Source organism: Rhinolophus ferrumequinum, chromosome 6 (genome assembly GCF_004115265.2).
Source record: "Rhinolophus ferrumequinum isolate MPI-CBG mRhiFer1 chromosome 6, mRhiFer1_v1.p, whole genome shotgun sequence".
Classification (NCBI taxonomy): domain Eukaryota; kingdom Metazoa; phylum Chordata; class Mammalia; order Chiroptera; family Rhinolophidae; genus Rhinolophus; species Rhinolophus ferrumequinum.
In genome coordinates this window covers 44,683,202-44,696,122 of record NC_046289.1, presented here as the reverse complement: position 1 = coordinate 44,696,122, position 12,921 = coordinate 44,683,202, and the positions used below count along the sequence as shown (strand labels likewise).

At 48.5% G+C, this 12,921-nt stretch overlaps 1 protein-coding gene across 9 annotated transcripts in view; it reads right to left on the bottom strand.

Annotated features, from left to right (window-relative positions):
* Positions 1-12,559, bottom strand: part of MEGF11 (multiple EGF like domains 11) — a 342,599-nt gene extending 330,040 nt beyond the window's left edge. For 8 of the 9 annotated variants that reach the window (XR_004423155.1, XM_033107351.1, XM_033107353.1 and 5 more), the window contains exon 1: positions 12,368-12,559. The gene's annotated coding sequence lies outside the window, so the exon portion shown is untranslated. Of the gene's footprint in view, positions 1-11,324; positions 11,790-12,367 lie in introns of all 9 variants that reach the window. The other variant, XM_033107352.1, reaches the window with a different exon arrangement.
* Between the last annotated feature and the right edge of the window lie 362 nt (positions 12,560-12,921).

Sequence of the window (12,921 nt, the reverse complement as noted above, 5' to 3'; positions counted from 1 at the left end):
CTCACAGACTCACTCACAGACCTACCTACACCACCACACACTCAAAAACAAACACATGGATGGAAGCAGACACATACAAACACATACAGAAACACACCAACGCAGACACAGAGACCCACACGGAAACACAAACACACACACATACACACACACATCCATAACAACACACTGTACCCAGTCAAGTAAACTGATCTGGAAAAGAAAGAAATCTGGAGTGCTGAATACCTACTTTGTGCCAGACAGGGTGCAGGAATTTTAAATCCTTATTTAATCCTCACAAAGCAACATTAAGAAGTGGGGTGATTACCCCGATATTTACTGACAAGCAAACAGAGGCCTAACGGTGAACTGATAGGCCCACGCTTACCCAGTAAGCGCAGCAAAGAGAGAGATGCGACTTCGTGTGGTACCCATGCTGCAATGGGCCCCTCCCCCAGCGGAGCCTTCCCTGTACGTTGCGGGACACAGAAGTTACTGCCAATTACTTTTCTCCCTCACAGTCCTCCCCAGCCAGTTGTTAACCCATCTGGCTTCCTCAGAGACACTCGCGCTGCAGTATCCTGCCCGTTCATCATGTCAGCTGGGACGCCTGGGCAACGTAATCTCACATTCCTTCTGGCCTATGTATAATTTAATCTGGTAATCTACTGGGGGAGGAAGGAAAGCATTTCTTAAAACCCAAAGGGGACACAAGACTGGATTTTCAATTGCTGCCTCTCTCTGAGTGACTATTCACACTAGAAGAATGACCCTTTCCCCCAAAGTATACAAACTTTAAGTGCCACCTCACCCACCCCTTCCTACACACACACACACTCAAGAAGAAATGTATTTTTTCAACATAAAGAATGAACAAAATAGTCACGGGGATATAAAGTACAGCATAGGGAATATAGTTGATAATATAATTGTAATAACTATGTATGGTGTCAGATGGGTACTAGACTTATCAGGGTAATAACTTCATAAATTATGTAAATGTCTAATCACTATGTTGTACATCTGTAACTAATATAATAGTGTATGTCAACTGTAATTGAAAAATAAATTTAAAAAAAGAATGAATAGTATTTCTCACTTCCTGTCATTAAGTCACCATGTCACCTTGGGCAAGTCACCTACTGTCCCAGGGTCTCAGCTTCCTCATTTGCCTGTGAGAGGTAAGATAAGCTGATTCCCCAGGCCCCTTTCCTCTCCAACCTTCCATCTCCCTGACAGCACAAGAGCCCGAGGCTGACAGTTACCCTACCACGTTCCCCAGAACTGTCCTCTGGCCTTGGGGACGCACTGCTAATGCTGGAATCTGAAAAAGAGCTAAGGCCTGGGAAGGACAAGGTCAGCCACAGCCCCAGGGTCAGGATTCACCCATCACCCCCAGGCCTGTGTCCTGCCCACCTGAGACATTATGTCCCCCTGGTCACCTTGAGAGTTTCCGAAGGGAGGGAAGCTGGGAGCAGGGAAACCTTAAAATATAATAAGGCTGTGATTATTTGAGTGGCCAGAGGAGTTACAAAATGCCACATTGTTGGTTTTGAGTGTATTTTAGGGCCTCAGACTCTTTGCAAATTAATATTCATGAGGACTGGCATGACATTTATTTGCATATGTAGATTACTGCTCATCTACTGCAGGATAAAAAAATTTAGGGTGCTTTTATTTATTGTATTTATTTTAAACTTGGATGATAAACCAAGCAAGTCAGGCAGGGGAAGGGCAGTTTCCAAGGGCAGGAGTGTGTTTTTAAACAAGTTTTGCTCTGAGGACATGTGGGTCCAGTACTAAGTCACCCCTAGAGGTTCCTGAATTACCCTCAAGTCCTTGCACTCTGATAACTCAAAGAGCCCTGACGTCTGGTGAGGGTCTATAGGGAGGCCTGGTGGGAAGTCCACGGGCTTCGAGTCAAACTGATGTGGGAGGAATCCAGATGCTGCCGATGACCGATAGGACCTTGACCAGTCCATCTCTCTGAACCTCGCCCTTCACAGCTGTACAATAGGGATAAAACGATTCTACCTCCCTCTTGAGATAATGGCGCATAACACAGGTTCAAAACTCGGTTTCTATTCTTATTGCGGAACAATTAGCAGCAGTTCTAGGCATTAACTCATTCAGACCAGGGGGGGCCCTATTTCAGAGCTCTCAAGAGTTCTCAAGCAGAGGTTTCTTAGGCACTGTAAGCACTGCATAGCGTTGTGTTTTCATGTCAATGACCAAGCAGGGACACTCCGTCTCCACGTCCAACAACAGGACCTGCTGTTGCCCTAGGATTAAACAGAGCTACTTTCATCGTTGGGGGCTAATGAGGAAAAAGTGGCGGCCTCACGCACAAATGCTTTTGTGCCAAGTGCCGACCAGATGCCCCCGACGCAGGTTGTAGGGACAAAGGTTTCACAGTCGTTCCAGTTGAGAAAAGTGGTGCGAGAGTTGAGTCACCACAGGATACATATGGAGGCAGCAGCCAAAATGCTTCACGCAGACAAAACCACAGTCATAGTGCAAGGGGTGACTTAGTCTTTAGTGGAACAACAGCATCTATCACGTTAAATTAATATTTTTAATCTGAAGGTGGCTGGCTCTGTAGTTTGCATTTTAATTTATACACTTATATGGGATTTAAAGTTGTGTAAGAGTTATAAGGATAAGGCTTATGCCTAGTTTTGTGTTTATATATATTTAAATATTATTACATTAATAATTTAAGATAATATTGGAGGTCTGTGAGAAGCTTTTTCCCCCTTTAAAATGGAACCATCTGCACATTTCTCAAGTTTTAAAACCATTGGCCTATAAATTAATGCAGAGATCAACCTGGGGAGTAGCTAGAGTCCCTAAAACTCAGGTTTACTGTTCATTTTTTTCTACAAAGGATGGGAAGAGGGGTGGTTTAGCTGAGAAAAAACTGCAATAAAATAGGCAAAGGTGAAGTGACTTGTCCAAGGTCATTCATAGGTCAACCTCCCTACCCAGGATTGCTGCCTTAAATAGCAGGGAGGTCTGCAAAATCTTGATGAATTCCTTCCTCCGTGCTCCTGAAACATCTTACTCTTCACTGACTGAGAAATAAAGGCTCATAAAGAAGTGACTTCCTCTGCACCCCAGCTTCTCCCCCCCACGCCGCCCCCACCCGCCAACTAGGAGCCAAAGTTGCATCCAAGTCCTGGGGAAAGTTGGATTCCTCTCCCACTTCCAGGCAGAGACTCCCAGAGGCTCCCAGCTCAAAGTGCTCCAAGAATATTGGGAATAAAAGATTCCCTGTCTGTTGTGAAGGGACAGTGGGCATAATGCAAAGAAGGTTCCACCACAGATCTCTGCAGAGCCCCCATGTTTCCCAGCTCTGACACCAACACTACCAATGTGTAAACACTGAGCTCAGTTCTGTTCTGGGTCCTGGGGAGGGGGAACCAATCAGTTTCAAGGAGCTGGTTCCTTAGCGAGGTAAGACCTACAAAGGCCGAGCCCAGGGGAAGGGAAACCAGCCAGCAATGAATCAAAGTCTCAGTTGTGTAGTGGAGAGGACAGAGCAATAGGAACTCAGAGGAGAGGGAGACCAATGACAGAGGTCAGCCCCTTGGAAGGTGGGGGACCAGAGCCGAGCTGAAGGTCGAGTGGGACCTGGATGGGTGGAAGGAAATGGCTATGTCAGCCAGTGGCAACAGGTGTAAAAAGGTAACTCTTTGTGAGACGACGAAGACGCTGAAGATGAGGCGCCCTCACCTCCTACCAAGTTCTCCTCCTCTCCACTGCTGCCCTCTTGCTGGTGCTCAGACTTATCAGGCAAGTTCTCACCACAGGGCCTTTGCACTGCTCAGTGCCCTCTGGCCCCAGTATCCGCATGGCATCCTTCCTCTGTTTCTGTTCAAATGCTCCCGTCAGAGAAGCCTTCCCTGACCACAGCATGTAAAACAGCAGCATCCTACCGCCACATACACCCCTTTATCTTGCTAATTTTCTGCATTGTAACCATCACAAAGGACACTATATACTGTGCTTGCTTTTTACCATGTGTCTGCCCTGACTTCAGCACAAGTTCCATGAAGGCAAGGACTTTGGTTTGTTCCCTGCTATATTGCGTGTGTGGTCCATGTTCAGTATTTACAGAATGAATGAATAAATGAATGAAGGAGAGAAAAGACGAATGCCATAGAGAGTGGAAAAATGCCAGTCATAGCTTCTGGAGCTGACGGAGACCTCCTCCAATAGACCACCTTCCTGTTCCGAAGTCAGCATGTCTTCTTCCTCAGGTGAGATACCTGAGACACAGAACCGGAGTGGTGGCAGGTGGAGGGTGGATGAATATGTAGGGTCAGAAGGGCAGAGGAGCTCGGAAAGCCTGGCTCAGACCCAGCGCGATTCCACTAGCAGAATGATTTTTGCTCTGAAAGGACTCTCTGGGTCAGGCTTGAGGGTAGCAAGAAAGGGAGTCAAGGTGAAAACGTGAGTGATCAATAGAAGCCACAACCTACCAAGAGGAGAAGGTCCTCAGGAAAGGGTCATGGTAAACATCAGAGTTTTAAAAACCCTCAAACACACTCTCGGGACAAAAGAGGGTCTGAGGCTTGTGAGAGACAGTGACAGAGGGAGGCAGGGGGATACAATAAATGGGGGGGAAGAGACTGGAAGAACAGGGCACCTACAAGATCGGGAGAACCTCAAGAAACTGTATGAAAGAGAGCACAGAGGAAAGAACTCGACCTTGCCCCTCACTCTGCCTCCCGCTGGCTGAGTGAGCTTGGCAAGCCACTGAACCACTCAGCCTCCTCTTCCTCATCTGTAAAATGACAACAGTCATCCTGACCTCCCAGCATTGTCACAGGCTGAGTTAAACAGTTCCTTAAAAAATCACCTAAAGCAGTGCCTGGCGTAGAGCAGGCATTCATCAAATGTAGTCCTTTCTGCAAATTGAGGGTAAGGAAAAAAAGGTGAAGATTAACTGACTTTTCAGGTAAATAATCTTATTTCTCCTATTTCTATGATTTATTAATTCCATAAATACTCGTCAAAGGGTCATGTGCGTGCTGGCTCCAATGCTGGGTACAAAGAAGGATCCTCCTCCTCCCCGCCCCCGATCTTAGACCTCCAGGGTCTTACATCCAATTGGGAAGATGAGGAACATTCCAAGAAAACGCTGAACAATGGCGCCAGCAGCACATTATTAAGTACCAAACTTGTGGTGTAGGCAATAATTGCTACAGAAGTTCAGGGGAATGAAAGATCAATGCTTCGGGACCACTGTGGGCTCTGGTGGTCAGGAAAGGTCTAATGAGGCTGCAGCTCTAACACCGGCCTTGAAAGAAAGAGTGCTCTGGGTTAAACACAGAGGATGGCAGAACTTAACGCGGAGTCAGCAATGATCGTGAGTCCTAGCAAGCAAAGACTGGAGACAGGATGTAAGCACGTCGATTGTGGAGGCTTTCAAACGTCTATATGAGGAGCTTGGGCTTCATCCAGTGAGTACTAGGGAAAAGAATGTAAGGTAACAAGTGGATAAAAATGATATTTTAGGATTACTTGAAAGAGAGAGAGATGGTAGGTTGGAAAATGGCACCCCAAGCAACATAATGTGTCTGCAGCCATGGATTCCAGACTCACTGTCACCTCTGCTCTAGAAATCACAGACTATGCCATTTGCAGAGCCCCACAGACTGTTCCAGAGACATACATCCCCACGACCCCCATACACTGCTATTGCCGTCACCCAGCGTGACATGGAAAGAATCTGAACAAAGGGGATGTCTCATGTCAGAAAGGAGGACTCTATCCAAGAAACATAATGAAGACCAAAAAATGTTAGTGCTTGAATATTGGAAATAGAAGAAGGAGGCAGGTATCAAAAGCGTTGCTAAGGTGTTGAGCCCAACATCTGGGAAGACGGTGCTGCCGACAACAAAAATGAAGAATCCAGGAGGGTAAATGGCTTGAGAGATGGGAAGGCATTAGATTTCATTTTAGGCATATGGATTTTACAACGGCAGCCAGAGACCCACAAAATAAAATAATAATAATACCTAATCAGCAACTGGACTGTAATATGACAGGTGGAAGCTAAGAACCCAGGACTGGCAAGAAGGCCACTACCACCTGCCTCCCAGAACCCCAACTGGCCATATTTGGACTAAGTGTCAAAGACGCTATAATTGTAGAGATGAGACCTCATGTTGGCCTAATGGTCACATTTACCACAGACAAAAGAAAAGCAAGAGGAAGCAACTTGGGAAGGAGCTCATAACCCATCCATACTTAAATACTGGAATTCCGGTATGCACCATGAACCATTTCCTCCACGAAGCCTTCCCTAACTAAATGTGGCACCGACTGATATCATACCACTCCTACTATAGTTGGTCTGCAAGTCATAATCGTTTACTCCTGGTTCTGTTCTCTGATTATGTGATAGTCTACAAAGTCTAGTCCTCACATGTCTGCTGCACTGCATTATAGTTCTTTGATGTCAGAGATCAAATCTTCAAATAATCTTCCACTTCTCTTATACAATCGAGTGTTATTGGGTTAATTCAGATTTATCTTCCCAATAAATCTCCATTGTACAGATGAGTAAACTGAGGCACAAAGAAGTGACATACATTGCCCAGGGTCATGGGGCTAAAAAGGAGTAGAGAGAGAATTCAAACCCAGGTCTTAAACTCTATAGCAGGCACTGTTGGTTGCTTCTTTCTCTCTTTCAAAAGCACCCTAAATTTCTTTCTCTGTGAGGTTCAACCCATCCATCAAGATTATGCCAATTAGGATGGTCTCCTTCCCTTGCCTGAGGTGGGTTAATGCATGGACATGTGATTCACAATTCCAGCCAATTAGACACAAGGCAAAAATCTGCTAAGGAGCTCCTAGGAAAGTTTCCCCTTCTGCCTCTGCACATGATTGTGAGGGTGTAACACCTGGAACAGTTGCAGCCATCTAGTGACCTTGAGAACAAGGAAAGATGAAAAGAATCTATATCTTTGATGATGCTGTTAAACCATTGAAAGAACCAAGATGGGGGCAGACATAGCCTATACCTCTTTTAATGGGAAATACTAAAATTTCTTATTGTTTCAGCCAGTCGAATTCAAGTTCTCTGCTACTTGCAGCCCTGGCTGATACCCACGACAATCAAGGCTCTTGTCACTATAGATACTAAGCTTTACGGGTGATAAATAACAGGTACGAGTCCTGCTCCCTGCCCTCACGGTGCCTATCCCTAACCCGGCATTCAGTAACTAACTGTTCAATCTATACTTGATGAATTGATTCTCCCCTCGCTCACCAGTTACCGGGCATATGATCCCTGAAGGCATCTTTCTTCCCTTTCCTAAGCCTCACTGAGTATCTCTATATTCACCTCCCATGTTGACTGTGGTCTCAACATTACTGACCGGGTCCTACGCCATTACCTCCCCCCACCTCTGAGGATTGAGCTAAAAGCAAGATACTTGCACTTGGCCCAGAGAGACCATCATTGAAGCTCCGCATTCCTAAATATTTGTTCTTTGAAATGTCTTTCTCAATTAGACTCATCCAAATGTTTGAGAGTCAGGCTGAATTCCAACTTCCTGTTCCAGAACAGACATGTTGAGCCTGCATAATCACTGCAGCCAGCTTTATTTGCTATCAAAACATGGATTTTTTTTTTTTTTGGTTGCTACTTCTCGACTGTAAAATAATCAATAAATAGAATCCAGATGAAAAATGCCAGCATTTAGGAGAACAACTCTTTTACAGTTCTTTTCTTTTGGATCTAATTAACACATTGGGGATGAAGTGTGCTGTTACATTTACCCAACCAGCTAAGTTGAAACACAAACTCTCCTTTCCTCCTGCTGAGATACAGCTTCATGTCAGAAATACAGGTGAAACAGACAGACAGAGTTTCAAAATGTGCTGAAATGTTCAACAAACAGACCTGTAAACCTGTTATGTGGACTTCTTCCAACCTCTCTCTCTTCACACTGACTGTTCAATTTCCTTCTTTCTCCCCTAAGAACACATTGCGTAGTTAGTGTCAAATGAAACACAGATCGTCCCATTAGAAGGAGAAGCAATCTCTCTGACTTTCTTTCTTTTAAATGAAGAAGACGTGTCTTTTTGGACAGTGACCACCCAAGCCATGAAAGTTTCATGAGGGGCTCTCAGAGTGGCTGACACCTTTTCAATTATAACACTGCTATAATAAACCCCCACAGAGCCACGGGGTATGGAGCTTACATCCAACACATGACACCTATTTATTCCCTAATTATATTGCAATATATTCTCTCTGTGTGCTGATGAAGATAAAATATTCTTTTAATTCTACGGCCTCCTGGGGGGGAAGGGGAAAGGGAATTGTACATAGGCAAGTTCTGCTAGTTCCTAGAGCTAAATCACAGCCTTTGTGCCAGGCTCCTCCATTGCATAAGCTCAAGAAAATCATTCCCTTTCCCTTGTTCTACCACAGTGGTTCTCTAAGTGTGATCCCGGGACCAAGAGTATCAGCATCACCTGGGGACTTGTTAGAAATGCAAATTACTGGGCTCACTCCAGACCCACTGAATCAGAAAGATGGTGGGTGCATCCCAGCAATCTGTGTTTTAACAAGCTTTTTATATTGAAGTCTGAGAACCACTGGTCTACAAAACAGGAAGAGAAGTGCATCATTTTAAAGTGAATCAGAGATCAGGGATACCTGAACTCTATAGATAGAGCTGGACTCCCCTTTCTGCATAGCTGTACCAATCTGCAGAGTCAGGGCTCTCTTTACCCATCTGTACAATGGCGCTACAAAGTTCACCAAGTAGCTGTGGATGCTGAAATTTAAGAGGCACATGGTTACCTGGCACCAGTCTCTATGGATACCTAGCATGATCACAGCTACCAACACTCACCAGCTCCCTCCTGCCATATTCTGATTGGCAGAAGCTCTGCAAAACACTCTCCACTGCCATAGCTGAGGTCATCAATGCAGCTGCCTCTGGGTTACCCTTGGCAACCAGAAGCTGGGGTCAAAGAATCTCTCAGAATCTCCCAGAATCTCCAAATCTCATAGCCAACAGCTTTAAGCCTTTTCACCTCGGAGCCTTGAACCATCCACAAGAGGGGAGGCTCAAAATTCTCTGTTATATTATCCCATTTCAGCACTTTTTTAGACTCTTTCGTGTATTTGCTTCCACTCTGCAACTAGACTTCAAGCCTGTGGCGGTAAGAAGCCTACAATGTCAGCATCCTGAAGTAGGGTACCCTGCCTGTCTGGCTCACTGCTGTACCCCCAAGACCAGTGCCTGGCACAAAATAGGAGCTCAAGTATTATTTGTTGGCTAAATATTCCTCGTGCAGTAAATGCTCTGCCCATAGTAGGTCCAATAGTAGGTCCAAAACACTCAAGTATCTACATTCTAAAAGTTGTGGTGAGGAAGGGGCAAAGAAACTACAGTTGATCATGAACAGCATGAATTTGAACTATGCAGGTCCACTTATACTTGGAATCTCTTCTTTTTTATATACTTGGAATTTTTTTAGTCAATATACTAGTCGGCCTACATACAGGTTTGGCATCCACAGATTCAACCAACGTCAGATCGAAAATAGTATTTTCCATTCATGGTTGGGAGTCCACAGATGCAGAGAACCAACTGTATACATTGTTCTATGCCATTTTATATTATATAAGGGACTTGGGCTTCCGATTTTGGTATCTGCAGGGGAGTCCTGGAACTAATCCTCCACAGATAAAGCAAGGAATGATTCAAGTTTGGGGAGTCAAAAGTTATAAGCAAATTTTTTACTTTTTACTGTGGCGGGGGGAGTGGCGCTCCTAACCATCCCCCCGCAAGTTGTTCAAGGATCAACTTTTTGAAATCCCAGGGAACAATTAGAAAGGGGGAAAAGGAGAAACAAATGCCTGAATATTTCCCAGCAGAAAACCATAACCCTTGGTTCATGGGTGCAAACTTCCTGGCCAATTGCTCACCCTCCATGTAGAATGAGAAGACGTCTGAGGCCAGATTCTGAGCTTGAGTTCAGAGCAGCTGGGTCTTCTAGCTGTCCTAGCGCTTCTCACTCAAAGGCTAAATTCTTAATGGCCCTGACCCTGCTGTCCTTGGACTGGCCACTTAATTCCTGAGCTTTCCTGCCTCTCTCTTTACCTTGTGCCCAAACCTTGTGCCCCACAATCCTCCTCCCCCAACTGGAAATCTAGCCAAGGCTTAATTCCAAATCCTCCCTTCTCCAGGGACTATGCCTAATCCTGCCCCCTCCAAAATCAATTTCACCTGTGAAAGCCTATACTGGCTTCCGCAGCTACAAAACAATGGCTGCTCTTTCCCTGTGGACTGCACTTCATGTGGCTGGGCCAGGTCTACCGGCTCTTGATACCCCCAGACTTAAGTGCAGGCACAGGACAGGTATGCAACAGACTGTCACCTAAGTGATTTATCCTGGGAGATAATCACAGCACAGAATTTAACAAGAGAATCCAGACCTGTCCTCTCTGCCTCTAACCTCACACACACTCAGCCCTCGATCCTGACAAGGGCTTGTTGTGACTGGGAACAATTGCCCTGTGCTAAGAAAGTGGTGCTACACTGCCTTCCACCTTTAACTAGCTCTAAACTTTCACCGGGGCCTCAGTTTGCTGATCTGTGAAATGGGAAGAAGTAGTAGACGCTGCAGTGGTGTGCTTTGAATTTCTAGCGACTTTAAGCAATATGTGAGCAACGGTGAGTCCTGGTGCGTGGTATGCACCAGGGAAAACCCGCCAAATGAGCTTAAGATGGAGTGCTTCTGGGTGGTCGATTCAATGCCCACCGGGGACCCCGCCCAACCTGCAGTGCACTACTGCCGAAGGACTCTCTCCGCAAAGGCCCCAGATCTCGGTCGTACTAAACCTGCTCTAAACCTTTCAACAGAACCTCTCCAACAAAGAGGGCTGCGAGGCCGGGACCCCGCTGCCTCCGAGGAAGCCCCACCGGGCCGTGAATCCGGCCTCCCGGCCTTCGGGAGCGAGAGGACCCCTGCCCCCGGCAGGCTCCGGCAGCCCTGGCCAACCTCCGCTCGCAGCCACCCGGTTCGAGCATTAACCTCTACTTTCCCCGCAGAGCGCGGGAGGAGCGCTTTTGCCCGGGCACACGTGTACCCTTGCTAAAGCGAGCTGAGGTGATCAGGAGCCCAAACCACCCAAAGGCCTCCTCCACCCGGTTGGAGGCCCTGCTCTAAGCGTTCCCGGGGGAACAGAGTGGGAGATCCCGAAGCGGAGCCACTTGGAAATATTTTTCTAGAGAACATGACCACGCGGAAGGGAGTCAGACCAGCCTCGCAGCGCAGGCTAGCTGGGATGGATCCCGAGAAGCAGTTACCGTAGTAGGATGGAGCCGGGAGTGCAGGTCCGGGAGAAAGAAGCCAGGGCTCGGGGGCTCGGCTATGGTCAAGCCGAGGCTCCTCACTTCCAGGTTCCCGACGGGTTATGGCTCGGTCCCACTCACAGACTCACAGACTCAACGCCCGCAAGGAACGATTTTGCATATTTTTAAGCCGTACTGTTTTCTAACAAATTAGGAAAATAAACCAAGTCCAGGAGGAAGGCGGCTGCGCTCTGCGGCTCCAAGGGACAACAACGACCACCCATTTCCCCACCTCCAACATTACCGCCCACGAATGGGCGAAAAGTTGGGAACTTCGGGACCGCGCTCCAGGCGCGCACTGGGAATGATTCGCTTCTCTTAACTTCGGGAGCAGGGGTCGTCGCCGAGGGCAGGAGGGACGTCAAGGGAGTGAACTCAAGTGTCGGGCGTACCGGACTTCCCCGAAGAGAGTCGGGGCGACTGGAAGAGAAAGAAACGAAGGCGGTATACGTCCGGTTTAGCGCTTCCAAAAAGCAAAAGCGCGCGTGGCACCGTCTGGGGCATGTGGCAGCGAGGCGCACGGCTGACCGGGGCGGGAACCTGGCCGCGCGCTCTGCGCCCGGACCCGGCAGGGAGGGCGCCCGTGGCATTGCGCTCAGCGGGCGCTCCCGGGGCGGCTCCGGGGTGGGAGTCCCCAGACTCTGAGGGGCGGGCGGGCGCCCTCCCTGGGACGACCGCGCTGCGCCGCTGAGCTCGGGTCTTCCCCAGCCGCGGGCTCTGCGTCCCGACTGCGGCCAGAGGGCCAGCGCCTGCCTGCGCCAGGGGCCGCCCCACCACGTCCTGTCAGGACTCCCTGGCTTTCTCCAAACCCCAGCATTCACCCTCGCCCCGCGCCAAACTCCGCTTCCACAGCCGGGACCCCGGCAGGGCAGCGGGAATCCAGCGAACCGGTGGAAAGTTAGTCGCGAGGCTGCAAAGCCCCTTCCCCGACCCCGGTCTCCGGGTGCCCCCCGCGCTCGGAGGCTCTGTGTCCTCGCAGTCCCCGCCCAGCCACCTACCTGCTTCCGCCGCTCGCCCGGGGTTTAGCCGGCCAGCCGTGCGGGTCTGTCCCCCGGAGCCCGAGCCACGCCAGAGCGCCGGGCCAGGAGCCGGAGCTGCGAGCCGCCCAGAGCCAGGCGGCAGGCGGCGGGCACTGCGAGCGAGTGAACGAGCAGGCGGGCGGCAGGAGCCGCGCTGCTGCTGCCGAGCCAGCCCCCACCCCCTCCGTCCCTCGGTCCCTCCCTCTCTCCTTCCCTCCCAGCCGCCCTCCTCCCAGCTCACGGCTCCCTCCCCCCGTTTTCCTCCCTCCTTTTTTTTTTCTCTTTCTCCCTCTTCGGTCTTTTCAGACCCAGCTTGCTCGCTCGTTCGCTCGCTCTTTTTCCTATCTTTCAGTCTCAGCTTTCCTTTGGGTTTCTTTTTCTCTGATTCAACCTTTTCCAGCATCTCTTCTCACTTCCCTTCCCCCCTTTCGTTCTTTTGCTCGTTTCTCTCCGATCCCTCTTTTCTCTCTCTGCCCTCTCTTTATCTCTTCTTGCTCTTTTTTTCTCCTTTTAACCTTTTCCCGTCTCTACCC